Genomic DNA, 27,500 nt, shown 5'->3' with positions numbered 1-27,500 from the left:
GTGCCGTGACCGGCGAGTGTTTGAAAAAGCCTTAGGTAAAAAACGGTTGTACATAAAATGCTAAATGGCGGCAATTCAGTTTGGCAGACATGGGTTTGTAGAGCACGTCCTTGGACCTACAGTGTGGCAGTTTTGGCCTTTTAAGTGTGATTTGTTATTATAGCGCCACCATCTGGCTGACATGGGTTCATGGTCTTGCCTGAGTAGTGGGGGACCATAGGAACCCACCTGTCAAAAGTGGTTGTTCTGGGACTTATGGTTTATGAGCTGCAGATGCTTTTAGCAGAGAAAAATCCTTACAAATATAATAGGGTTCCAGAGCTTGGACTCCTAAACAAAGATCTAGAGTGGAAAAACGAGTATTCAGGAGTATATGTGTGTGTCTGTATATGTGTACAGTCTATTTTAACCACCTGAGCCGCAGCCAGAACGTCGGTTCTCTTCTCGCCCCCATGTTTCAACCAGATGTTCAGAAGAAGAGAAAAAGCCTGCGAAAGAGTCCTGCTATCAAAATAATTATCTTTATGGCTGGATGTTTACAAAGTGTTAATGTGATATTCTGCAGTCTGACTAACACAGTTAAACACAGTAAACGTTTCCATTTATTAGGTTGACACCTCAGCCACTTAAAAAAAATGTATATCATTATTATTTTCTTTATTATTATTTAAAATGTTGGCACAGTACAGAATATAGACCTATACTTTGGTACCATATGACAACATGATCCTATGTACAATTGTACTATCTTGCCATATTATGAAGGAACTCACTACAGTCCATATTATCAAATAGGAGGATAAGCAAAAATAAATAAATAAAATAAAATAACATTTTTAATAAAAGGTAAAAGAAACAACCGTCCCAGGTGAAGTTATAAAGATAAAAGCTTATTGTATTGCATTGGTAATGTCGTGGCTGGACTCCATCTCTTAATGAATCTAGGTTTTTTACTCCTCAATAAGTGTGTTGTTTGTTCCATTTCATATATGTCCCATAATGTTTGTATCCATAAATGATAGGTGTGGGGGTTGGGCTTTAATACATTTCACTGCTGCTGTAAACTGAATTTGGTGTCAATTATTTTGCCTCCTTCCTTCTATCTCACCGGCACTTTTGTTTACACTGTTTATTTTTCTCATATTTTTATATTCAGATTTAATTATATTGTTTACACTGTTTATTTTTCCTCATAGATATTTGTGGGAAATTCAACAACCTATTTCCATGACTTCTGTTTTGTCTACTGAATAAAAGTTATAATATCTATAATTTTTTTTAGATAAGGTACTTTGTGGTTGTTGTGGGATCAGACAAATATAGCAGGACATGATCTGCATATAAAGATAATGTATGCTCTTCCTTTTGTGTTCCTATCATCTGATTAGCTGAGCTAAAGGTTCAATGCAAATTGCAAACAATAGTGGTGATAGTGAGCACCTCTGTCTAAAGACCTGTTCCAGAGTAAATGCTTCTGATCTAGACCCATTAACTATCTGAGGCCTGCAGGTTTGAAAGTGTCCATTTGAAAAAGCTAGGCCCAAAATGTAAACGTAGTAGTGTCTGAAATAAAAATGGCCATGTGATCAAACACTTTCTGGGCATCTAGAGACAAGAGCATAGCCCTCTCCTGTTTGTGAATAGGTCATTGTATTGAGGATTGTAAAATGGATAGTTCTGGTCCTGAGCCACGTTTGAAGCTGTTATAAAATACTCTATAAACACACCTGTGACAACTGTCTGATCACCGTTCTAAATTAATGTGCTGACTGCTGACATAATATCCTGCCATAGTATCAGAAAACGAACGTTATGCTAGCATTGCATAAGGTTGCAAACAATAATGATCTAACAGTATGTTTAACACAAAACTTAGGTAGCTATCCAACTGTCTAATTTCCCCCCTGCCCCCAAATCAAATATGCTGTATGTACTGTCACTGACAACGACTACAGCAAATTCAAGTTGAAAGTTGTGTGGTACTCTATCGCCACCCTGAAAAAGTTATTAGACAACCGGATAGCTACCTAAACTACGTACTGTACTATATTCACTGTTTAAACCTTATGCAACACTATTGCCTGCTAGCATAACATTAGCTTTCCAGCTGATGAAGAACTACATTGCCTGGCGGAAGAATGATTATACAACTTTTATAATCACTAGTTATAAACCCGGTCTGATCCGGTTGTTTCACATGAGTTATGATTTTGTTAACCCATCTGACCAAAATTGTTGTCACAAGCACTTGTGCGCAAGTCACGGCATTTTGCGAGCATCTAGCGGCTCGGGCTGCTTTTTTCGTCAAACACATAATATAGCGCTCGAAAGATATATTTGTTGCCGTACGAATGCCACCTCACTCGACCAAATCCGTGCCTCGGTTCTCGAGTGTCACGATATGTCAGGCGAGCTTGTTTTTACGTGGCGGGCGTCAGATGACCACCCCGGACTCCAGACGCTCCAGAACTGGGGGGGGGGGGGGGGGGGGGGGGTGCAAATAAGGGTACTAGGTGAAAGTTGACGAGCGCCAACCAGAAGTGATTCAGACTTCAGAATACACAGCGGTGGATGACGAAATGGATTTTGGAAAGCATTTTTTTTTTGTCGTTGGTTTTACTCAGACGTCTCTCAAGACCCATTTCTGAACGGATTTTCATACAATTTGGACCTGTACTACATAAGACTTCAGGCTATGGAACTGCAGTGTTTTCCAGCGTATACCTCTATGCTGGAATATTGGAATATGGAATATTGCAACCACTACAGAACAATTTTAGTACACAAGTTCAAATTCAACTCAAGTTCAGACCTATGTTACTCTATTTCATTAAAAAAACTAAACGTGATTTACCTTTTTTGCATTAGTAACTTCAGACTGTTATCTTTCAAAAGAGACCAGGCTCATGCATGTGCTATAAGTATAAAGCTAAGCTAAAATAGGTATGCAGTCCTCAAGTTCAAGTAAGAAAATGGCCACTTTTCTGCCCGCCTGTTAAGAGGTTAATATACAAAGGTCACAGTTTAATAAAGAGATGGGTCTAAACGATTGGCACTCAGTAGGGTCCTTACACTCCTTGTGTATGACTACAATTGTTGCATCCCTCCAAGAGGGGTCCCATATTCTAGACAGCAGTGATATGGTTGTACCAACAGAGGGGGAGATTATATCTTTAAACATCTTGAAAAAGTCATTAATAAAGACATCAGGCCATTAATCAGACTTTTATTATTCTTAAGTGTCAATATTACTTCCTCAATTTCCCTTATCTCGATGGGGTTGTCTAATTATTTTCTTTTATTTCTTGTAAGAAGGATTTTAACTCTTATTAATCTCAGTGTGTACTGTATGCCTGGATTATTGTATAAGGCTTTATGAAAAAGTGCAAAAGATTCACCAATCCCATTTGGTTTTGTAAGGAAGGAGTGTGGATTTTTTTTATAGTGAATCTGGGTGTAGTTTGGTAGAAAATAGTCCCTACATGAAACTGTTTACAACAAGGTCTGTATATTATCCTGAGTAACCGGGTCATGATTTCGTGAAAAAGACAGAAGTTGTAGGAGGGGCTTGTAGCCATGGGGCAGCAGCAAGACTGTTTTAACGTGTCTATCTACCAAGCACAGACATTTTCATTTATAATACAGCAAATAGGGCCAGAATCACATTCCCTATAGTATTCAGTCTACTCTAGTTTTAAAGGAATGTTTGGTTATAGACAGATTAGGCAAGACACTTTGTTTAAATGTTTCTCTTGAGTGTAAATAAAGCAGGCATTCTATAATAATCAAACGCTTTTTACATTTAAGTTTACATGTATTTACGAGGGCGGGTAACAAAGTTGTAAGAAATCTGGACTTCCCATGCAGCACCTTTATGACATCACACCCTAGGACCCAGTCACCAGCTCTTCCCATGCAGCACCTGTATGACATCACACCCTATGACCCAGTCACCAGCTCTTCCCATGCAGCACCTTTATGACATCACACCCTATGACCCAGTCACCAGCTCTTCCCATGCAGCACCTGTATGACATCACACCCTATGACCCAGTCACCAGCTCTTCCCATGCAGCACCTGTATGACATCACACCCTATGACCCAGTCACCAGCTCTTCCCATGCAGCACCTTTATGACATCACACCCTATGACCCAGTCACCAGCTCTTCCCATGCAGCACCTTTATGACATCACACCCTATGACCCAGTCACCAGCTCTTCCCATGCAGCACCTGTATGACATCACACCCTATGACCCAGTCACCAGCTCTTCCCATGCAGTACCTTTATGACATCACACCCTATGACCCAGTCACCAGCTCTTCCCATGCTTTATTGTTTTATTGTGGATCCCCATTAGTCTACACCAAGGTGAGACTACTCTTCCTGGGGTCCAAACATTTAAAATACAAACACAATTTTTTTTTAAATTAAAATATAAACCCACAAACATTGAAGTACTCACAAGAAAACATCACATGCAGCACCTTTATGACATCACACCCCAGCTCTGTCCTCCTCTCCTTAAATTAATGAATGTCTGTTAGGACAAACACGCCCATCAACCAGTTTGGTGTTATTTGCTAATTGGGGAAGTAGAATTTAATTTACAGTATGTAGGTTGAGTCGTAATAGAATTCGCCTCATGTTGCTTCAGGCATCTTTTTTTCTTCTTTCTTTGGAGTGTATTCCTTTCTCTGCGTTGTCGTTTTGATAGACGTTTTCTCCCTGGAATAAATGTTTAATTTGAATAATGGCTAAAGTGTGTTATTTGGGTTTGGGGGACATCAGTGTCCCGAAGGAATAAAGAAGTAAATGAGAAGGAAAAAAACAGGTAATTATTCTGAACCAGGAAGTGAATGACCCACTGACCTCTAGTTCTAATTGATTTTTCGGAGGCAAATCATATTTATCACCCATTTTGATGTGTTTTTGTTAACTTCCTATTAGCTTTTTTGATGTAATTAATTGGGTATCTGAAAGAGGGGGGGGGGGGGGGGAGAAAGCTGCTTCAAATAGGGAGAATATCGGCGTCTGTTCTATTTACGAGCAGGCTAATTATTCTTGGCAGCGTTTACTTTTCTGGAATGATGTCATATCCTGGAACGAGAGCAAAGAGTTTTACTCCCTGCAGAGTCATTCCACCTACACAACCCATCCGTTCATTCTGTTTATTGTTGTAAAAATCACTTAAATGCACAACAGAAACATGTAGCCAGGCGTGTACAGTAGGTAACCCCGACTTATGCAAAACAGGAGCGGGAGTGAAACCACGTCAGGGGCAGCTGATGTCTGTGATTCAGAATATAGCGTTGTGATGCTAGTGTCTGGCAGCCAGCCTCACAAACAGTCGCAAATATGTAGCGGTCAGTTGAGTGTGCGGCGTGTTACAATGCGCAGCTACGTGTGGAGAGAGAGTGCTGGAAGGTGGGGGGGGGGCACGACACACACTACTTTACATGTAAATTCTCCAGTGATTCACCTCCGAGTGAACCCAGTGAGAGCGATTCTGGCGCTGGCCTGGAGACAGAGGTGTGTTTTTTATGACTAGGTGAGGCACGTCCTCTTCAAGGCCCTCAAGCACTGTATCTCTCCCTACCTCCCCTTTAATCACTGTATCAGCCGCTCTCATAAACCCCATGAGCTGTGTATGAGAACGTGTGTGTGTGTGTGTGTGTGTGTGTGTGTGTGTGTGTGTGTGTGTGTGTGTGTGTGTGTGTGTGTGTGTGTGTGTGTGGTGCGCGTGTGCGTCCTTCCTTGTTTCCCCCCCGTTTTTAAACTTAATCAGCAAAAATAAAAGCCGTTGTAAGCTGGCTCATATTAAAGAGGTGATTATTGGTAATAAATACTTTTTTATACATACTTATTACAGAGGCAGTTTTCTTCTGCGCTTAATGAGAGTAATTTGATTTGCTTGAGAGATTACAGTTTCCTAGAATTAATGCGGCAATCCCATTCCAAGATAGAGTGAGATCTAAGATTCTTCACAGGTCGTGTGCTGCTAGATGCACCCCTCTCACATAGCAGCTAATGGAGTTGAACAGCAGTCTGTCATTTCCAGCCCCCCCCCCCCCCCCCACAACCAACCAACCCCCACAACCACCCCCACCCTCCTGCTCTATAGCCCACATGCCCTTGGTTCTTGCAGTGCTTGTTGTTTGGGCTACTTCTCCTGCCTGCATTCTACTTTGGATTTACCTCCCGTTCCCCATTACTTCTCTGTTTCTCTCACAAAATTAGGACAAAAAGTAGGATATGGTTGTTTTAAGTCTATGTATTCTACGTTTGATCATTAATGAAAGATGGCCTTACAGGTTTATCCCAACCAATTTGTCGGTTAAATCGAATTCAATGTACCTTCTTCAAGTTTTCTTCTAAACCTGTATTTTTAAAGAAGTCAAAGTTCGATGTTTCCTCCCCTTCTTTTCCTCGCCTTGACTCTGCATCGTTTAATATTTCCATCACGTGTTTATGTAACTTTAAGCTTGGCACATAACTTCATTTGCGTTGTGATCGTCTTCTCCTGCGACTTGTATTGAAGCCTGCAGCTCAGGAGGTCTCGGTGCCCAGGGCTGAAGGTGGCTCAGGAAGATTGAAGACAGCCAATTCTGTCACCGCTCCACGCTCTGCATGCTAATTAAGCCCCAGCGCTGGCTTAAGAAAGCGTTTACGCGCAGAGGACTTTCCCCCATGACTTGTCGTTACTCCATAAACACTGCTCCTGGCCAAGTGAAAGAGGAAGACTAGTGAAATAGTACTTGGGAGGCAGGATGACCTGGAGGTAAAACACGCCAAGGTTTGATATATCCAGCACCCACAGTGACTGCAGGATGTCTGCCCCGATATTTCCGCCCGAGTGCCCTTGAGCCAGGCACTGAACCCCACAAAATTGCTCCAGGGACTCTGCACTGCAGGCAACCCTGCACTCTGACCTCTCTGGAGAAACACATGTGTGTATGAAGACTACGCGGAAAAAGACAAATTCAATTACCTTGTGTACATTGACAATAAAGTAACCTTCTTTTCCTTCTTGTAACCGTGTGGCTCCTCGGGTCCCATTCTGATCCCAGACCAGATCCAGTGAGCGGGAGGTGACCTCTGTGTGGGTCGTGGTCCGTCTGTACGGTCGTGATGATACATCACAGTCCAGTCTGACGGGTGATGTGTCTAGACCCGTCCAGGAGATTACTCTGCTTTTATGGCCAAAGCAATCAGATATTTTTTTCACCCTCCTTCCTTCTTTTCTCCCTTTTATTCCTGGCGGTGTGGGATCACATTACCCGTCTTGGAATGACTTCAACAGAGATGCTGTTATTCCCAGGGAGCCGCCTCTCCACTGCAACTCAATCCATAGCCATGGCCAATTGGACTGTCCGTGATTTATAGAAAATCCTCTCCCTTGGAGTTCCTCTCACTCCAGACACACTGGGAATTCTCCTACGGCACCTCCCGAGAGCACTATGTCTTGGGTCAAGACAGTTCAAGACACTGAGTAGATCAGTGGGAAATAATGTACCGTCTGAGAAAAGGCCTACGTCCGAGAGGTTACGATAACAGGCGCTTTCGGACCGGATGAACTTTATTCATAGTTCTACTAGCTATTGGAGGAACTTCCCCCTTTTTTGTGTCCGCACTGCAGGAACTGAGGACGATTCTCAGGATGCCTCTTTTTTTGCTCAGGGTAGGTCCTCTCCCAGCCCAGGGGAACCGTGAGTGGTGTAAGTGTACAGTGATTGGAACAGACGTCAAATTCATGGTATCAGACCTACTGTAAGTGTGCTGAGCTGCGCGGGGCGCGTGTACCTGTTCCGCAACAGTAAGTGACTTCCGGGGTAGGCCTGATTGGCCCCGACAGGCACGTGACGCGGCAAACTCAGGACGCGCAACGAGGCTGCTGAGAGCTGTCGCGCGGAAATAGGCTGTCTATTGCCATTCTCTAACACAAACTCTAACCTTAACCAGCTCCTTAACAGCGCCTAAACTTAACCGTTCTAACCTTAACCAACTCCGAAACAATGCCTAACCTTAACCTTAACCTTAACCATGCCTAACCTTAACCATAGAAAGAATATTGCCATTCTCTAAGACAAACTCTAACCTTAACCAGCTCCTTAACAGCGCCTAAACTTAACCGTTCTAACCTTAACCAACTCCGAAACAATGCCTAACCTTAACCTTAACCTTAACCATGCCTAACCTTAACCGGCGAAAGAATACACGTTAAAAAAAAAATCAAAAAAGATTTGATGGGATTCGAACTCACCAACAACGGACCGCAGGATCGCAGGACCGCTGCTCTGCCAGGTGAGCTATAGCGCAGAATGAGAGTCATGGCGTATTTGGACGGTTACGTAATTCCGTAAGCTCTGCCGCTCGGCTCCGCGGAGCGTGCCGCGCGGCAGAGAAAGTTGCGCGTCACGTGCCTGTCGGGGCCAATCAGGCCTACCCCGGAAGTCACTTACTGTTGCGGAACAGTTACGCGCGCGCGGGGCTGGCGAGACCGACATGCCAAGGCCAGAGTCAACCTCTTGGGTTGTAGTTGAAATACCTATGCATTAAAAAAAATACTTTTCCCAGTGTATCTCTTAGTTAGATCAATATTGTGCTGTCAGAACAGTTTCACGTTTTTCCCCCTCCTTTTTTCCGATGTTTCTCCCATCCCACTGTTAGTCGTTATGCCAATTCCCAACCCCCTTCCTGGTTGTTGCGCACCCCCCCCCTACTGTTGGTCAGGGAGGCCGGAGACTGTCACATGTTTTCCTCCGACACATGTGCAGCCAGCCGGCAGCCAGCCTGGCAGCGCAGATTCTCACCGGGAGAGTGTAACGCGTGGAAGGTCACACTACCTTTCTCCAGATCCTACCCTCGCTGAGCAGGCGCCCCGACCAAACTGTAGGGGTCGCTGTCCACAACGCCCAGGACCCACCCATGGCTCCCCTCCCCCTAACTCAGCCAAACGAGTTAGTATGGCGATCAGCCCAAGCCAAGGCAATGCTGACTCTCCGGGAGTCGAGACCGCAGCCTCTTGCATTGGTGACGAGCACAATCTCCGATACGCCACCTGACCGCCACAGTTTCATGTTTGAAGGTTCCGTATTTAAAGTTCGCTATTGGCCATTTTAGGAGGTCCTGTCTTTTGTTTATTTACATTTACATTTACATTTAGTCATTTAGCTGACGCTTTTATCCAAAGCGACTTACAAGTTCTGTACGACAAGCCATCAGGAAGGGCACAACTCTATCAGCTGAGTAACAATGTTCATCAAAGTGTTGAGTGCTACAGTGTAGGTTAGTTTATTAGGACAAGTGCATGACAGTATGGTTAGTTAGGGTTAGATAATTTTTTATTTTTTTTTATTTTTTTTTATTCAGATAATGGTTGAAGAAGTGCGTCTTTAGTCGACGGCGAAAGATTGGACGTGTTTCGGCTGTCCTAACTGGGGTGGGTAGTTCATTCCACCATTGTGGGGCAAGGATTGAGAATAGGCGACTTCTCTTTGATGACCCTCCCGGAGCTTGGATAGGAGTAGGTCTGAGGCGGCCAGAAGATGCAGAGCGTAGGGGTCTTGAGGGTGTGTAGTTAGAGACCATTGACCGGAGGTAGGCGGGAGCAGTTCCCTTTGCCGCACGGTATGCTAGGTCGAGGGCCTTGAAGCGGATTCGTGCAGCAATGGGGAGCCAGTGCAGGTCCCTAAGAAGTGGGGTGACATGGGCCGACTTCGGTAGGTTTGAGATCAGGCGGGCCGCTGCGTTCTGAATGAGTTGAAGAGGCTTAGTGGCAGTGGCTGGGAGGCCAGCGAGCAGTGCGTTGCAGTAGTCGAGGCGGGAGATGACTGTTGATTGGACGAGGAGTTGGGTGGCTTCTTTTGTCAGGAAGGGGCGGATCCTTCTGACGTTGCTCAGGAGGAATCGGCAGGTTCTGGTTGTCGCTGCGATGTGAGCAGAGAAGTTCAACTGGTCGTCGAGGACAACACCAAGGTTCTTGGCGGTCGGGGACGCGGTCACAGCTGCATTCTCGACTGTGATGGAAAGGTCGGTCAGGGGGGAGGATTTGGCCGGCAGGTGGAGCAATTCTGTTTAGCTTAGGTTCAGTTTGAGGTGGTTGGTCGTCATCCAGGCGGAGATGTCGGACAGACAGGCCGAGATCCGCTCAGAGACGTGGATATCTGAGGGAGCGAAGGAGAGGAAGAGTTGAGTATCGTCGGCATAACAGTGGTAGGAGAAGCCATGAGACGTGATAATGTTACCCAGTGATTTAGTGTAGAGGGAGAAGAGAAGGGGTCCTAAAACCGAGCCCTGGGGGACACCCGTCCGCAGGGGGCGGGTGGCCGACAGGGTCCCTCTCCATGACACTTGGTAGGAGCGGTCATTGAGGTATGATGACAACCATGTCAGCGCAGAGCCAGCCACTCCCATTCCTGCGAGGGCCGCGAGGAGGATCTGGTGGTTTATAAACCAGGAAATGTTTAGTTGTAAGTTGATGAATCTAGTGTGATGTATGAACAAAAACAATAGCTTTTTTTCCAGTGAATTTCTTAGTTACAACAAATTTATAGATTATAGCTTTCTCACTACACACCCAGGGGAGGCGGAAGCATGGTCAGGCTTATGTCACTTCAGTGTTCCTGTTGGCGGTGTGAATGCAAACAGAAAAAAGCTCTGAAGGTATGTGGTTCTCGGGGAGCTCCCCAGTGGGTGGTTCCTCTCAGGGAGTCCCCACAACTGTTTGGTCCGAACACGCCTAATGTCCTATCTTAAAATGGCCTACATCAGAGGTGTGATGATAATGTACAGTCCTGAAAAAGGCCTACAGCACATCAGAGGGGTGATGATAATTCATATTCTTTCTAGTGTACCAATTGGTGGCTTTATTCATATATATTCCAGCTTCACGCCCACCCCCATCTATGGCTGTAACACAGGCTGAAGCAGGACTAACCTGACAACAGAGGGTCCCGTTCAGCGCAGGGCACGTTGGAGTCTCTGTGTCCGTGTCAACCGCTCTCATCGGTCTCCTCCACCAGCGCTGCCTTGTAGCGGTGTGTGTGCGTGCGTCTACATTTAGCACAACTAAACACGGAGATTTAAGTAGTTTTTTTGTATTACTGGTGCTGCCCCTGGGGAGTCTGGAGTGTACCGGTGAAGTGGAGACCGGAGCCAGACAGATACATTCCAAACAATATGATTGGCGGCGCGCAATAAATCTGCTTGCGACCTTCCCAGGTCTCCGGGCTGGGTTTTTGGAAGCGCCCGTTTTCCCATGCCCATCAACGCCGCTGCCTGCTATCCTGATGCAACTCTTCCGACTAAGATGCAATCGGGGGGGGGGTTGGTTGGGATGGTGTTTTTTTGAAGCACTCGTCTAAATACCTAGCACAGTTGGCATGCCTCAGCCATTCTCCTCCTGTTTTATGGACCCGACAGAAATTACCACTGAATGCAATGGTGGGCATCCCCAGGCAGTGTGTGGTGTGGTGGTGGTGGTGGGGGCCAGGGTGGGGGGGGGGGGGGGGGGGGTAAGAAGGGCAGCGGGAGATAGAGAGAGAGAGATGGGCTGCTGAGATCTGCCTGCTACTGTATGTTGTTCCCACCTCCTTTTCTGCCCCCTTTGCCCTTCCTTCTTTCTTAATGGTTACCCCTCTCTCTCTCTCTCTCTCTCTCTCTCTCTCTCTCTCTCTCTCTCTCTCTCTCTCTCTCTCTCTCTCTCTCTCTCCATCTGTCTACCATCTAAATGTAACCTAAGTACCAACTGCTGGTCCCCGAATGATCTGCCTCCTTGTGACAGCCATTTTGACTTGTCATAGATGGGTAAACAAAGGAGAGAGAGAGAATGAGAGAGAGAGAGCAAGAGAGAGAGAGATAGAGAGAGAGAACAAAACAAAAATAAAGAAAGAAGGGGGGCAGATTGGGAGAGAGAGAGAGAGGTGGAGAGGAGAGAGAGAAACAAGAGAGATATTGAGGTATAGATGACGAGAGGGATAGATGAAGAGAGAGAGAGAGAGAGAGAGAGAGAGAGATAGAGAGAGAGAGAGAGAGAGAGAGAGAGAGAGAGAGAGAGAGAGAGAGAGAGAGAGAGAGAGAGAGAGAGAGAGAGAGAGAGAGAGAGAGAGTGGGGGCAGATTGGGAGAAGAGAGAGAGAAACAAGAGCGAGATTGAGAAAGAAAGGTAATGGTATAGATGAAGAGAGATAGAGAGAAAGAGTGGGGGAGAGATGGAGAGAGACACAATAGAGAGAGGGGGGGACAGAGGGAGAGATAGAGAGAGTGAGTGTGACATGTGGCCGTGCTCTGATAGTCTTTCCAGTGGAGTGGATTAAATCAGCACCGAGCCTAGTGAAGCTGATTACCCCAATATGAAAAGGCAGTATCTTAATGGTACATATTTTCACGAGGCAGCCCAGTTGCCTCTCATTCTGCAGCTAATATGTCTATTCTTATGAGTCATTTACCTCTTTAATTACCTCCAGCAGCAGATGCACAATGGTGTATTAATGTGAATGATTTTTACTGCCACTTCATCATAGCGAGTCTGTGAAGTTGAAAGGCGTAATTGAGGTGGAAGAGGGACTCACGAGGGGAACAATATTTCGTTGACAGCCCCTCTTGTACTGTGGGAGGGTGTTTATGAGTTTACATTGCTCTAAAGCCGCAGTAAACACAGTATTCATTTAATATCTGGTGAATGGCAGGGGACGGAAATGCAGAGAACGGGATTCGCTCGGTTATTGAATCATGAAAGGAAGTTGTCGCGGCTGTAATCCGGCTGTGTGTGTGTGTGTGTGTGTGTGTGTGTGTGTGTGTGTGTGTGTGTGTGTGTGTGTGTGTGTGTGTGTCTGTGTGTGTGTGTGTGTGTGTGTGTGTGTGTGTGTGTGTGTGTGTGTGTGTGGGCATGTGTGTGTGTGTGTGTGTGTGTGGGCATGTGTGTGTGTGTGTGTGTGGGCATGTGTGTGTGTGTGTGTGTGTGTGTGTGTGTGTGGGCATGTGTGCACTTGCACACGTTCTTGCGTGTGGATGCACTTGTGTCTGTCTATGTTATTTATCTTAGTGTCTGTCTTTGCTCTTGCGTGCACGTGTGTGCGCGAGTGATGGTATGTCCAAATAGAAATGTTTGCCATCAGTGAAGTCAGCCTCATCTGCTGTCATTCGATGTGCTGCATATGCAACTTTGAACACCTCGCGTGTGTGTGTGTGTGTTTGTGTGTGTGTACTTGTTTTTTAACTATACGTGTGAGAACCAACTCTTGAAAAGAAACACCTTTAATGTGAGGACATCTTTGGCCTGTCTTTACTAAAAACACTGATCATCTGGTTAAGGGTTGAGGGTTAAGGTTAGGGTTTAGGGGTAGAATTAGATTAGGGTTAGAGTTGGGCATATAACGTGTACGGTTAGGGTAAGGGGCTATGGTATCAAGGTGCAATGTCCTTATAGTATAGTGTGTGTGTGTGTGTGTGTGTGTGTGTGCGTGCGCGCGCATGCGTGTATATGTGTGTGCACTTGTGTGTGTGTTTTGTCTGTGGCCTGTGTGCGTTCCTCGGTGTGTATGTTTTGATCCAGACCTCTCTGAATGGGGGCCTTCTTCTGCCATCTGTTGTTAAGCTGCTGGCTGAGCGAGGCTGGAGAATCCAAACAAACGAACAGCACACAGCAAACGGATGCTGTCAGGACGGCATAGCTGAGCCGACCTCTCTGGGCCGGGGGTCATCCCTTCGTACCGGGCTCCGAGGGCCCGCCTGCCTGCCTGCTGGGGCACTGTTTACTCCCCCCCTGTGAGCCTGCTCCCCACCCCCTCCACTCTTCTCCCCCCCCCCCCCCCCCCGTCCACTCCCCTCTGGATCTCTCTCTCTCTCTCTCTCTCTCTCTCTCTCTCTCTCTCTCTCTCTCTCTCTCTCTCTCTCTCTCTCTTCTCTCTCTCTCTATATATATATCTCTCTATCTCTCTCTCTCTCTCTATATATATCTGTGTCTCTGTCTCTCCTCTCTACTATAATTTTTTTCTCTTTCTGTCCCTCCCTCTGTTTTCTCTCTCTCTCCCTAACATGTATCATTCTACCTATCCCTCTCTTCCACCTCTTCCCCACCTCCGCTCTCCCCACCTCCTCTCTCCCTCTCCCCTCATCTCTCTCTCCCTCCTACCCTCTTCTCTCCTCTCTCTCTATCTCTCTCTCTTAATCTCTCTCTTATCTCTCTCCAACTCACCTCCCCTCCCACCCTTCACAACACTGTCTTGACTCTTCCTCTCCTCCTCCTCCTCTTTATCTACACTGCGGTTAATAACTCATCTCTCCTCTTGTTGTTCTCCTCTTCATCCTCCTCAAAACATTTGTCAAGGCGCAGTGTCACCTGTTATGGACGTGAACAAACATAATGGTATTTTTATTGAAGTCAGCCTGCGTCTTGTGTGTGAAGCGCACACTGGGCCTTATACTGTTTAAACGCGCCTATTTGAAATGTTTAGCGTGGTCATAAATATTAATAGATTAGTTGGAAAGTGCAGTGAAGGAAGGGATATAATGGTCTGAAGTGGGTATAACACATTGATTTATTTATGTATTCTACATGAATTAGTTTGGGAATCTAAACAGGGTTGTAGAGTGTTGTTGCGAGGGATTGTAATGCGGGAGGTTTGTGCGTTGGGGGCCTGTTTTCCATGTGGAGTGGCTTTTTGGAAATGGCATTAATTATATACTTACTGCGAAACTGGCCTTTCCCTACTTTGCATTGCAGATAAACGTCCCATATTACTGAGGAAAAAAGAAAGAGGGGAAAAAATGCAATTAATATAAATAGACGTGCTTATCCACTTACATGTTTAAGAATTCCCCCCCAAATCATATGCATTCCAATTAAAATGACACTTATTTCAAGTGAAGGCCATTACTATATGTTTGCACACCTTGTATCTGGTAGCAGGGCTGTTTTGAACAATGAGTGTCTGTTACACCCTCATCTTCACTCAATTCAGACCCACTGTCTTACAATAACCCATGTCATTTATTAAATGAATAGCACAGCCTGCTTAAAGCTATATACATTTGGGATATATTTATATACTGTTTTAATCCCATGTTTACAAACATTACCACCGCTAAACAACCCTTTAGAGCATCGGAGTATAGCAAATACAATAAAAATAATTCAGTTTTAGCCCTCGTGTCGAGAACTCAAGTCAATCAACTAGAGAACGATAACACCGATGTTTCATTCCTACATGTCGCTGTGTAAGTGTATACTTAGTTTACTAAATTACGGATTGGGCCTTTAACCCGGTCGTCAGTGAGTGAGGGAGCCGGCCTGTTGTACCACAACTCACCAGGAGGGGAGCTAGAGAGAGGAGCACAGCCTGGACCACAGGCCTCCACCACGGAGCAGGGGCCTCGTGTTTGTATAGAACATGACAAGAAGCACTCAGGACGATAAATGTCAGGTGAGTTGTGAGGCGTGCGCTCAGTCAGAAAGTCGAGCAGATAACCTTGACATTTGGGCCACCGGCGGTCGAAGGCGTGCAAAGGGGCCCCAGAGAGGAGCCAGAGGGCCCGCCTGTCTGCCTGGCAGGACTACATTAAGAGCTAACCTATTAGCTGTGTTGTTGCTGGCTGTCTCCGAGCCGTGCTCTCTCTTCTAATAAACTCCAGCCACTGAGTAAATACACAGACAGGCGCACATACTGTACATACACACACACACACACACACACGCCCCTCCCCCCCCCCACACACACACACACACACACACACATGCACATTCTCATTCTCTCTCCAGCCTCCACAATGGCCGCAGGGATCCGGTTACACCTGCTCGCACATCTTCTAGCAATTAGGAGCAATCTGTATGAAAACCCATTTCACATTCAAGGTCTTCCCCTGTTATCTGGTGCGAGGAGGACACACACCGGTATAGGGATGGAGAGGTCTCTCTCTCTCTCTCTCTCTCTCTCTCTGATGACCAGTCTTGAACAAACACACTCCCAGCGGGGAGACACCCTGAATGAAGCCTTCTCACCTTTCACCTCCTCACTCACTCCCTGACTCTCTCTCTCTCTCTCTCTCTCTCTCTCTCTCTCTCTCTCTCTCTCTCTCTCTCTCTATCTCTCTCTCTCTCTCTCTCTCTCACTGACTGTCGCTCTGGAAACGGGAGATGAGTGGCGTGTCTCCTGGTTTTGACATCATACTCTACTCTAGTCTAGTCATTTGAAGCGTTTTGAAGCGTTTCAACGCTATACTCTACTCTAGTCTTGTCATTTGAAGCGTCCAGTTTGTTTGGGTCGCTCGGTTCCTGCTACAGTTGGATACAGATTGTCTGTTTTGTGCTTCGTCAGTTACCCGAGGGGGTCGGCAGCATTACATGTGAGAAAAGAGAGAGAGAGAGAGAGAGAGAGACTGCGGTTACGTGTCCAAGTCTAGCGTGTCGTCTACTACTAGTCCTTTGACTCGTAGCGAGTGAAAGGTCAGGGCGGGGCGACTCAAAGAGACGACTCGACTGTGTGGCAACGCTCTGAGCTGGGATTTGCAAGGCACCCAGAGCTGGCTTTAACAGCAGGAAACCCCAAAGCCTGTAAATAATCCACATGTGCAAACGGCATATAAAGACATCCAGTACTTAGCAATTCCCTTATCGCTGCTAGATAGCCCAGGGACATGAGAGCCGCTCCTGCCTCTATTCACTAATATGGTGTGAAAGCAGATGCAGATAAGAGCGCCTGTTGTTTACCAAGGCGGTCCCGTTGACACCAGGAAGAGGGGGTGAACTTTGAACACGTTTGAAATAGGAAAATAAAAGGGGATTGTCAGTGACAAGGACACCAAATTGTGCGGTCTTTGTTGCTGATAAGAGCATGTCAGGTGCTGGAGGCTGTGTTTTAATCAAAAACACCTGAAGGGTTCACTCTGTCTGTTATGCGTGTGTGCAAAGGCATACTGTATGTGTTATATGTTAAAGCGTGTGTGTGTGTGTGTGTGTGTGTGTGTGTGTGTGTGTGTGTGTGTGCACATGTGTTAAAGCAAGTGTTTGAGTGTGTGTATGTGCAAAGGCATTAGGGCTGGGCGATATATCGAGTATACTCAATGTGTCGCGGCTTGTTCTACATGAGATGTAGTAAATTACTATATCGTGAACATCGAGTATATGTTGTCACGTCGCGGCTGAGATGAGACTTGCTTTAGCGCAGAGTTGTCCTCTCATTTCATTATAGACACATGACCAGCGCGGACCTTAAATTACATGCAATTGTAATTTCATTAGACAGACCAGCGCGGACCTTTAATGACATGCAATTTAATTGACGCGAGCAATGGGCTAACGTTAGCTGCTAACTAAGTTATCCCATGACTAGGCTAAGATAACTAGCGTTAGCTGCTAACCCTGGAAAACGCTCAAAGCGGACTCCACGACACTAGTTCAAGTTCAAGTTCCTTTTATTGCCACACGGCCAGGTAGTTCCATTCGTGAGGAAAGGGGGTGGGTTATATTGACGACATCCAGTTTCCATCTCCATGTGTTAAACTCTTCCTGTGTTGACATTCGAGTGTGACATCATCACCTACGACAGCTTAGACGCTCAAAACGCAGACCTAGAACAAAACCCGAGGGGGGGGGGGGGGGGGGGGGGCTGGCTCTCTTGCGCGTTCTCGCCTTCTCTCTCTACATTCAATGATTTAAAGTAGCCAAACGTTACAGTATAAATACTAACTGGATAGTTGATGATATAAACATTTAATTTCATTATCTGAAATATTCTAAAATCATTAAGTCTGCTATTATCCCTTTGTGTGTGATTATTATTTTCTCACAGTAGTGTGTATATATATATATATTATATATATGTGTGTCTTTGGCTAAAGTGGATAGAAAACACAGTACTGTGCAAAAGTCTTAGGCACCCAAGAGTTTTTATATAAATTGTCTTAGATGTAAATACATTTTTTTATTAGTGTGTCAGTAGACTACTCTTAGTACATTTTCATTTAATAATTTTTTAAAGCATCTTCATGGTTTAATAATGCCAACATAATGTTGCAGGGACTTATTATAATCATCATATTGGCGTGACTGTATGCATCAAAGGGTTAAATCAAGCATCTTTAAGTGCTTTAGAGGAAATGTCAAAATATCGCGATATATATCGTGTATCGTGATATGGCCAAACATTTTGGGCTGACCTTCAAAGATTTTTTTGGCAATCGAAGCTTCGGGGCCGAGCTTCGATTTTAATTCGAAGCTTAAAAAAAAAAAAAAATTATTATAATAATATTATTATTATTATTATTATTATTATTATTATTATTATTATTATTATTATTATTATTATTATTATTATTATTATTATTATTATATATTTTTTTTCTTTATCTTATGTTGTGGGACTTGTACAGCACTTTGGTAAACTTTGTTGTTTTTAAATGTGCTCTATAAATAAAGTGGATTGGATTAATTAATTAAGTAGCCCCTTTCGTGACTAACGCAGCCAACAAGGTTTCACTCGGCTGCGCTGCCTGGGTGCAGTGGGGCTGCTCTCACAGCCAACGACATGACATTACATAATTATGTTGCAACCTTCGTCTATCAAGCAAACAATTATATTATATTTAATTTATAATTTATAATTATATCAGACAATGCACCTACAAAAGCAGATGATTACAATTAAATTAGCCAACTTGGTAACACATTAGTCATAGCAGCATAGGCATAGCCTTATTAATGTTTTGTGTGGCGTCGCCGTCGTGTACAACGATACTTGTGTTTTTTAGGTGATTTGACAAAGTTGTTGTATGCCATTTTCTTCTGGCATATCTGGCACTCGGCTTTTTGGGCATTGTCTTTGCATATTTTAAAGTGTAACCACACTTCTGATGACTTCTTTGTCGACATGTCTGCTGCACATGTCCTTGTTGTTTTCAACACAGATAATCTCCACGTGCTTGTTGTAGAGAGGTGGAGTCGAGGCGCCGCTTACTTTTGTTTCATTGGAATGGAGGCGGGAAGGCGCCGCTTACTTTCGTTTCATTGGAATGGAGGCGGGAAGGCGCCGCTTACTTTCGTTTCATTGGAATGGAGGCGCAAGATTTTGGAGGCAAAAAAAATTAAAAAAAATTAAAAACAAAACTTTAACTTCGGTTTTTTTTTTATGTTCGAAGCTCGTGCCATCGAACGAAGCTTCGAAGCTTAGAAGTATTTAAGACAGCCCTACAAAAAATATCGTGATATCATTTAGAGGCCATATCGCCCAGCCCTAAAAGGCATATGTACATTTACATTTAGTCATTTAGCTGACGCTTTTATCCAAAGCGACTTACAAGTTCTGTACGACAAGACAGCAAGAAGGGTACAACTCTATCAGCTGAGTAACAATGTTCATCAAGTGTTGCGTGTTACAGTGTAGGTTAGTTTATTAGGACAAGTGCATGACAGTAAGGTTAGTCAGGGTTAGATTTTTTTTTTTTTTTTTTTTTTTTTTTTTTTTTTTAATCATTTCAGATAATGGTTGAAGAAGTGAGTCTTTAGTCGACGGCGAAAGATTGGACGGGATTCGGCTGTCCTAACTGGGATGGGTAGTTCATTCCACCATTGTGGGGCAAGGACTGAGAATAGGCGGCTTCTCTTTGATGACCCTCCGGGAGCTTGGATAGGAGTAGGTCTGAGGCGGCCAGAAGATGCAGAGCGTAGGGGTCTTGAGGGTGTGTAGTTAGAGACCATTGACCGGAGGTAGGCGGGAGCGGTTCCCTTTGCTGCACGGTATGCTAGGTCGAGGGCCTTGAAGCGGATACGTGCAGCAATGGGGAGCCAGTGCAGGTCCCTAAGAAGTGGGGTGACATGGGCCGACTTCGGTAGGTTTGATATCAGGCGGGCCGCTGCGTTTTGAATGAGTTGAAGAGGCTTGGTGGCAGTGGCCGGGAGGCCAGCTAGCAGTGCGTTGCAGTAGTCGAGGCGGGAGATGACTGTTGATTGGATGAGGAGTTGGGTGGCTTCTTTTGTCAGGAAGGGGCGTATCCTTCTGACGTTGCTCAGGAGGAATCTGCAGGTTCTGGTTGTCGCTGCGATGTGAGCAGAGAAGTTCAACTGGTCGTCGAGGACAACACCAAGGTTCTTGGCGGTCGGGGACGCGGTCACAGCTGCATTCTCGACTGTGATGGAGAGGTCGGTCAGGGGGGAGGATTTGGCCGGCAGGTGGAGCAATTCTGTTTTGCTTAGGTTCAGTTTGAGGTGGTTGGTCGTCATCCAGGCGGAGATGTCGGACAGACAGGCCGAGATCCGCTCAGAGACGTGGATATCTGAGGGAGGGAAGGAGAGGAAGAGTTGAGTATCATCGGCATAACAATGATATGAGAAGCCATGAGACGTGATAATGTTACCCAGTGATTTAGTGTAGAGGGAGAAGAGAAGGGGTCCTAGGACCGAGCCCTGGGGGACACCCGTCCGGAGGGGGCGGGTGGCCGACAGAGTCCCTCTCCATGACACTTGGTAGGAGCGGTCGTTGAGGTATGATGTCAGCCATGTCAGCGCAGATCCAGCCACTCCCATTCCTGCGAGGGCCGCGAGGAGGATCTGATGGTTGACTGTGTCGAAGGCTGCAGATAGATCTAGGAGAATCAGGACAGAGGAGAGGCCTTTCGCTTTTGCTAAGTGAAGTGCCTCTGTGACCGCAATGAGGGCCGTTTCTGTGGAGTGGCCAGTCCGGAAGCCAGACTGATTGGGGTCTAGGAGGTCATTCTGTAAGAGATAAGCAGTAAGTTGGTTGGATACAGCACGTTCAAGTGTTTTAGAAAGAAAGGAGAGAAGAGAGACAGGACGATAGTTGGCTATGACGGTGGGGTTCAGGGTTGGTTTTTTTATGAGGGGCGTGACTCTGGCTTGTTTTAGGGAGGTGGGGACCACCCCCGAGTTGAGTGAGGAGTTGATGGTTGCAGTTAGGAATGGGAGGATGTCCGGTGCTATGGTCTGGAGGAGTGGGGAGGGTAGCCGGTCCAGCTGGCATGTAGTCGGACGGTTCGACGTTACCAGTGTCAGGGTCTCGGCTTCTGTAATGGGAGAGAAAGATGACAGAGTGAAGGATGAGGTTCTCGATTCAGCGTTTGGAATGGGTGGGGGTTGGGAGAAGGAGCTGCGGATGTTCTCCACTTTTTCCTCAAAGAAGATCGCAAAGTCTTCGGCAGAAAAAGATGAGGGAGGAGGGGGTGGGGGGGGAGTGAGGAGGGAGGACATGGTAGCATGCAGTTTGCGAAGATTCTTGGCAGAGGCCTCGATCCTATGGTGAAAGAAAGAAGCTTTGGCATTAGTAATGGTTTTGGAGAATGTTAACAAGAGGTTGTGATATGTGTCGATGTCAGCAGTGAGGCGTGATTTTCTATACTTCCTCTCAGCCGCTCTCAGGACCTGTCTTTGTTCTCTCACTGCATCCGACAGCCATGGACTGGGTGGGGAACGGCGGGCAGGTTTCTCAACGAGGGGACAGAGCTTGTCAAAGGAGGTTGCAAGGGCTGAGAGGAGGGTGGAGGTTGCCATCTCTGTGGGGAGAGCAGAGAAGGTGTCACTCAAAGGTAGAGCGGATATTATGTCAGAGGAGAGGGTGGAGGGGGATAGGGAGGCCAGGTTACGTCTGAGTGAGACGGTTTGAGTTGGGGTGAAGACCTTTCGGTTAAGCATGAGAGTTAGTGAGAAGGATGTGAAGGAATGGTCAGATACATGTAGGGGAGTTACCGTGGTGTTAATGATGCTGGAGTTACGGGAAAATATGAGATCCAAGGAGTTGCCTGCTTTGTGGGTGGGAGGCATGGCAGTGGGAGTCAGGTCAAATTGTTGTAGGAGGGAGACCACTGGGACGGACTGAGATGAGTCAGGCAGGTTGAAGTCGCCCAATAGAAGGAGCGGGGTACCATCTTCCGGTAAGGAGCTTAGAAGCATGTCCAGCTCATCTATGAAGTGATCGAGGGGACCTGGAGGGCGATAGAGTGTAACAATGGTGAGATTGAAAGGATTAGAGACAGATATTGCATGATATTCGAGGGAGGAGAGTGACAGTTCTGGGAGTTGTGTTAGGTTTGAAGCCCATGAAGGAGATGTCATGAGGCCAGTGCCTCCACCCCGTCTGGAGGGTCGAGGTGTGTGAGTGAAGTTATAGTTTGTAGATAATGCTGCAGGTGTTGATGAGTTATTGGGAGTTATCCAGGTCTCAGTTAGAGCCAGGAGCTGCAGATTTAGACTATGGGCGTAGGCAGTAATGAAGTCAGCTTTCTTGACTGCTGATTGACAATTCCATAAGCCTCCCCGTACTGTGACAGGTGTATTAGTGGCTGTAGGAGGGTAGGAGAGATTTGCCGGGTTGCTAGCAAACTGGCGTGGATGGGTAGAGTCAGTTCTGGAGGAGCAGATTGTGGATATAGGTATGAGGCACATTGTGGTGTCAAGAGTGGCAGGGAGAAGGTTTGTAGGGAGGAAGCGAGATAGTAGGGAAATATGTGATAAAGCTTGTCTTCGTGTACAGCATAGAGAGACCTATGTGTGTGTGTGTGTGTGTGTGTGTGTGTGTGTGTGTGTGTGTGTGTGTGTGTGTGTGTGTGTGTGTGTGTGTGTGTGTATACAGCGTTTCTATGTGTGTGTGTTTGTGTGTATTAGGGCTGTCCCCGACTAAGGATTTGGATAGTCGACTATGATAGGTCAAAATTTGCCGTTAGTCGACTATTAGTTGACTAAATACAAAAATAATAATAAGTATAATAATAATTTTTTTTTTTTTTTTATCGTTCCATTTGGGCTGTGTCTGAAGGAGTCAACGGAAGGCTTCTTGTCCTCTGCAAAAGCATGCAATTGGTCCACTGATGGATACATCTTGATATTTGTCTAGTCGACTAGTGTGTTCATTAGATGGGTGAAATCCTCTTTCAGTGCCTCTGTGCCTGTTTTCTTAGGCAGTTAGCCTCTGGTATGCGTGCCATTAGCGTTAGCCACGCTTCTAGGCCTCTTTTCTTTTGGAAAGAATGATAAAAAAACAGAATAATTATTAAAAAAATATATATATTTTTTTGTATTCGACTAAGAGGGTGGCAGTCGACTACGGCTCCTTTCGACCGATTAGTCGACTAATAGGGGTCAGCCCTAGTGTGTATACAGCGTTCGTGTGTGTGTGTGTGTGTGTGTGTGTGTGTGTGTGTGTGTGTGTGTGTGTGTGTGTGTGTGTGTGTGTGTGTGTGTGTGTGTGTGTGTGTGTGTGTGTGTGTGTGTGTGTGTGTGTGTGTGTGTGTGTGTGTGTGTGTGTGTGTGTGTGTGTGTGTGTGTGTGTGTGTGTAAAGGCATATGTGTTAAATCGTGTGTGTGTAGTATAGCGGCTGTGTGTGTGTGCCATGTCTCTATGTATGTGTGTGTATAGTGTTTGTGTGTGTGTGTGTAGTGTGTGTGTAGTGTGTGTGTAGTGTGTGTGTGTGTGTGTGTGTGTGTGTGTGTGTGTGTGTGTGTGTGTGTCTTATCCCAGCTTACACAGTAACAAGCTTGCCTAAACAACCTGAACTTGAGACAGTATAGCAGGCTACTGGAGCTGCTGTCGTTCACTTGATCCTTTTCTTATACAGAATATCTAACAGAAAATAAATGAATCAATACCAAAAACAAACCTGAATCCAATTTGCGAAACCCAAAGGTTTACCAGCAGTAAATCCAAATCCAAATCGCCAAAGCACCAAAACAGATTTGTTTTCCCCCTTCGGCTCTTCTGTTTCCCAAGGTTTTTATTTTCCTAGTCAGTCAAACTTTAATCATCGTGTATTTTAACCCTGTGGGTAATAATAGCAACAGTGCTTCTCGTGTTTTATCTCCAGATCTACACATCTGCGATGCCTTTAGAGGCTCGGCTTCTGTTCTGTTCCTCTCAGTAGCCCAGTCATCTGCTTCCATTATCAGTTTTTGTAACTGTTTTTTGTATGTCAGTTCCACCTAATTATGTCTCTGGATTCGTGCTATTGTAGTGCCCAGACAACACGCCTTCTCCTCGCCGCACAGCGCTTCAACGGGCCTCGCTGCCTGTCATCCGCTCGCAGTTTATCTCAGATGTCTGCTGCCACTGCTTTAGACCAGGACGTATGTCAAACACACACCACCATCACCAGCACCTTTCTGAATGGGAGATCAAAAGGAGATAAATTCCAAGGAAGGAGAGAGACAGAGGGGGGGGGGGGGGGTAGAGGGGGAGGAGATAGAAAGAGAGAGTTGGAGTGAGGAGGAGAGAATGATGGGGGAGAAAGAGAGTGAGAGAGAGAGACGGCTGGGTGGCGCAGCGGACAAGGCGCTCGTCACCAACGCAAGAGACACTGGTATCGAATCCAGCTGTCAGTGTTGCTTCTGGCTTTGCCGGCCGTCATACTGGCTCGATTGGCAGAGTCAGCGGGAGGGAAGCCGGTGGGTGGGGCTGGGTCGTTGTGGACAGCGACTCCTACAGTTCGGTCGGGGCGCCTGCACAGCGAGGGAAGGATCTAAGAGAGGAAGTGTGACCTGGCTTCCACACGTTACACTCTCTCAGTGAGAGTCCGCGCTGCCAGGTGAAAAGAAGTGGTGGGCTGGGTACACATGTGGCGGAGGAAGCATGTGATAGTCTCCGCCCTCCCAGACCGACAGTAGGGGGGTAGAGTGCGCAACGACCAGGAAGGGGATTGGGAATTGGCATAAGGACTAACATTGGGAGGGGAGAAAAACGGAAAAAAAGAAGGGGGAAAAAGATAATTCAAAAAAAAAGAGAGAGAGAGAGATGGGGGAGAGAGATGAAGAGAAAAGGAATGATGAGAGAGACAGAATGAGAGAGAGGGATAAAAAGAAATAATAATAATGCAGGACTTTGGAGAAGTCTTTATTTGGCATGCAGTGACACACATGCGATGGGCGGCAGTGCGGCACACACACATAGGAACACACACACATGCAATTGTTGGGTCGCCGATGCGATTGAGTCTCTGCACTTGACCCATCCCATCGTCCTTCCCCCCAAGGGCAGCCGGGAACAGACAGGGCGTCGGCGAGGTACCGCGCCCCGGGGACCAATCCAAATGCTCCTGCCCGTCTTCGTCAGGGACGCAACAGCGTTAGCAATCTGTTGTGCATGTTTTTCCATTGGGTTTCTCTTATCGGGGGGGGGGGGGGGGACCCTTGCGAGCACGGGGAGAACATGCAAACTCCACACAGAAAGGCCTGGGAGATCCAGATACCTGGCAACGCGGAAACCTGGTCCCCAAGCGGGAATCGAACCCTGGACCTTCTCGCTGTGACACCCCTTCCTGACAGGGAGCGACGCGAGCGAGCGTGATTGCGAAAATGATTAAAATGTATTCGTTTCAATCAGACTATCCTGACCTACCGCGAGCGACAGCGAACTGAGCGGCGATGTCGTTCCCCCCTCAAATATTCGCTCGCTGTGTCTCTAGTTGAGCGATTACTTGGCACAGTCCAGCCCCTAAACACTTTTTATTGGTCAAGAATTGCAGGCTGCTTTGCCCCCGTTAACACACACACAGACACACTCGGACACGCGCCGCCTCATATCAGGACAGTGTCGCGCGCGATTTCGTCTCCAGTTCGCTCGCTCGCTGCCTGTCAGGAACCGGTGTGAGGCGACAGTGTTAACTACTACACCACAGATGAGAGGGAGAGAGACAGAAAGAGAGAGAGAAGAAAGAGAGAGGGGGAGCTATAGATGGGAGAGAGAGAGGAAGAGAAAAATAATTAGGAGAGAGAGGAAGACAATGAGGAGAGAGAGAGAAGAAAGAGAGGAGAGGGCTCTGTTTATACGCCAGCTGACTGGTTCCTGTAGGCCTGTCTCAGGCCTCTGCACGGCAGCCACACTGTCCTTGTTGAACAACAGATATGAAGCAGCGCTCCTCCGCCTGGAGCCTCACGACAGCTGCTTGCCTTTTTTCATCTCGTTATTTCAGATAACGAACAACATCTTTCGCTCGTCATCCTGTATCTTCTTTCATTGTTGCTTTTTTAACAAGTCGTATAGTTAAAGTCGTCAAGGGGCCCCGACGGTGGACCTATGAGTAATACGTGACAATTATCGTCTGACGGCATCGTCCAATTTGTTATGGGCTAACGAGCTTACGTCAGAGACGATCGGCGTGAGTTGAACTCGCATAATCGGAACGGACAGACGTCGGCACGTAGCGGTGTCTGTGTCACCTCTCCACTGTTTTATTGCAAACCGATCGCCTCACTGTCCTTTTTTTTCTTTAAATGATTACACTTCCCAGAAACGCTCTCTCTGCATCCACATGCAGTATATCTGTCTGGAAGTCCTCTCATATCCTGTTGACTCAACGTTCCTTGTTCCAACACTCCTTTTGTTGTAAACCAGACACATCACACTCACACACACACACACTCACATACTCACACACACACACACTCACACATTCACACACACACATTTCGCAAACGTGTGTCATCAACTGCATCAGGCGAATGGAAACGGAACTTTTTTGTTTGTTCTTGAACGGTTATGTTGTCTCGCGGTGCTGGAGGGTTGGCCAGTACAAGTTTGTTCTCCTTTTTGCCCCGTGAGAGCTCTTGTGTTTTTTACTTAAAAAAACCTGCCTCAGCCTGTTTGTTTTACACACTGGGGGCTCCAGCTCACGGTGCTTTTCTAATAGTGAGAGATAAAAGATGACATGAGTCTGATCATTAGTTCTATAAACAGCCAATCAGAAAGTACCGTACATGTGCTGTTGTTTAGTTAAAGTTCACTTCAAGGGGAGTAGGAGTACTTGTCTAGAAATGTAGGTAAGTACTTTAAAAAGTACTCCATTATTACGTTATAAGTTATTAGCATTTTCTGCATGTTCCCAAATGGTGCCTACTTTATTTTGGCATGTGGTCTTTCAAATATTTTGATCTCTTTTTTTATGAATCATATCAATAAAGCGTGTAATTTATGGAAGGTAACGTCCAGAATAATTATTTATACTGTAAACGACTACTCAATCCCATTGTAATCACTACTTCGAGAAAAAAAAATCTCTTTAAAAATAATAACTTAAGTAGAGGTAAAAGTATACAGATTAAATATATATATATATAGTATATACACAGTATATACTAAAATAAATATCTAAAATAGTTCTGTTTCTAAAAAAGAATCAATGACAGTAAGTAGAGTAGTTGGAATCGTCACCTTCCTCCTCTGCTTGTGTTATTACTGTGATATAGGCTTGTGGAAATTAATCATGTTCTTTGTGTATGTTAGTGCTGCTATCTTTATGAATGCACTGGCTGAAGGGGGGAGGGGGGGGTTCCCCTCACCAAATTTCAAAGAGATGTACAATTAAGCATGCAGGATGATGCATGATCTGTACATGTTGGGTTAGAGAGAGAGAGAGAGAGAGAGAGAGAGAGAGAGAGAGAGAGAGAGAGAGAGAGAGAGAGAGAGAGAGAGAGAGAGAGAGAGAGAGCATGTGTTGTATGAGTTCAGGGATGGTAAAATGCCAGGAGAGTGGCCTCTTTGTAGCCTGTGGTCATATTTATGCTTCA

The sequence above is a fragment of the Notolepis coatsorum genome (genome assembly GCF_963971535.1).
Source record: "Notolepis coatsorum genome assembly, chromosome: 6".
Taxonomy (NCBI): domain Eukaryota; kingdom Metazoa; phylum Chordata; class Actinopteri; order Aulopiformes; family Paralepididae; genus Notolepis; species Notolepis coatsorum.
The sequence above is the reverse complement of the archived record's forward strand: the minus strand, read 5'-3'. Positions refer to the sequence as shown.